The following is a 1,959-nucleotide window of genomic DNA, read 5'->3' on the forward strand; positions in this document are numbered from 1 at the left end:
GGGAACTGGGGACAAACCTGAGACAAGAGATTATTGCAGCAGCAATTGCCTGAACTACAGTCAGCAGCAGAATTGGAAAAGAAGGATCAGCAGCCACGGATATTGTAAAGGGAGCACTATCAGGATAGTTGAAATCTTAAGTTTGAAGGAGGACTTGCAGAAAAGGAGGGGTAGGGGCAGCGCCTTGGAGAATATGCCCAGAGTTTGCTGACCCCAAGAAGGTCATCTCACAGAAACAAAAGGTCAAATTCCAAACAGGAGTGTCCACTGGTGACCGGGCAACATTTTCCCCCTCCTGTTTTGTAATAAAGTGAATACGAACTCTGAGAGAGTGGGGGACCTTAATTTTCTTCTCCTTTGCACTCGTCTTCCAATAATTGTTTTAAAAGTGTACTGAAGATGGGATTTCATTCAAATCAAGGAATTCAGATGGAAGTACTGATATATACTGGTAGTTGCTGGCAGCTATTATTCCAAGGAGTCAGCCTTTGAAACCGAGTTGTTGTTTCCTCAGGAAATTCTCCCCTCAGACGCTCTGCTCTGGAGAATCTGTATCATTTTAACTCCTTAACCCACCAGGGACTCGCACAGTGCCCAGAAAGCTCTTGCTTTCGTGCAGAGGCGCAAGGGGCGGTAGAATTTTAAAGAGCCTCCTTGGGGATCGGTGTCTACTTCTGTTTCAGAGATCTTCCTTCACCCAGAACAGAGAAAGCCGCCAAAGCTGCTTTTTAAACGGGTCCAGGAGACGGCAGGCTCCTTCCCCGTCCGATCGCCCCCTCCCCACCCCCACCCCGAAGTTCTGGTTCAGACGAGGGAAGCTGCACCGCGGTTCCTCAGATGTTATTTATCTTTTCCTGCAAGAGACTTGTGACAGTGCAGAGTGCCGCGCATCCTGTGCCATTGTTTATCCCCCAGCCCCTGCTCTCGCCTGCCCTCCGGCACTCCACGTACCCGCTCTAGGGACTACGTGAGGCAGTGCAGGGCGGGGCAGGTGACTTCGGGGGCTTCGGCTTGAGGCCGCGTCCCCTGAAGACTTAAGCTCCGTGGGCCCCGGCGGGCTGGCAACGAGCTGACCCGGGCGGGCCCAGGTGAAATGTGACTCACGGCGTCCCGCCCAGCCCAGCCAGCCCAGCCAGCCCAGCGCCGCGCGCAGCCTCTTCGGAAATAACCTCGGAGCGTGACGAGCTCCGCTCGGCTCACCCCAGGGCTTGGGGAAGGGGGAAGGGAGCCGCCTCGCCGCCCCCCGACCCTTGGGCCAGGCGCCGCGGCCGCAGGGCGCTCCCTCCGCCCGTGTCAGCGGCGGGTCAGGCTCACGGGGCGCTCTGGGGGACCTCCCCCACCCCGGGCGGCCGCTGGACTTGTCCGAGCACCCGCCGCCCCAAGGCCGGCCTCCAGGAGCCGCCGCTAGCCGTTCCGCATAGGACTGGGGGGGACGAGGGGGGGCGGGGACTAAAGGTCAAGACATCTGCAATGTGGATGAGTGGACTCCAAATCTGGAGAGTTTACAAACTGCAAAGTTCGGGACGGTGGGATGGCGTCTCGTTCGGAGCAGCCAAAGCTGGAGAGAATGGGCTGCTGAGCACTCTGCAGTTCGGGTAAGGAAGGGACCAGGCAGAGGCGATGTCCCCTGGTTCACTGGGGCTCTGCTACTCCTTTCTTAACCCACCCCCCATATCTCACACACTCTTTTTGGGGAAAGATCAAAAGCTCACGGCGGCCGCAGAAGTCTGTTTTCTCAGGCGTCCTTCCCCCATCACCTCATTGTTAGCGGGACAATGGGCTCCTGTGTCAGTCTTGTTGGCACCAGTTTTGTACAATACAGGAAACAGCATTTCCTCTCGGCGCTGGAAAATTAACTTGGATCGTGCTTTTCCCTTTTTTTTAATTGAGAATCCGCACACACCCCGGGAAACCCAAACTCCCGGGGAACGGAAGGCGCGGTGGCAGGCGCAGCAGCAT

The sequence above is a fragment of the Macrotis lagotis genome, chromosome 1, assembly GCF_037893015.1.
Source record: "Macrotis lagotis isolate mMagLag1 chromosome 1, bilby.v1.9.chrom.fasta, whole genome shotgun sequence".
NCBI lineage: Eukaryota > Metazoa > Chordata > Mammalia > Peramelemorphia > Peramelidae > Macrotis > Macrotis lagotis.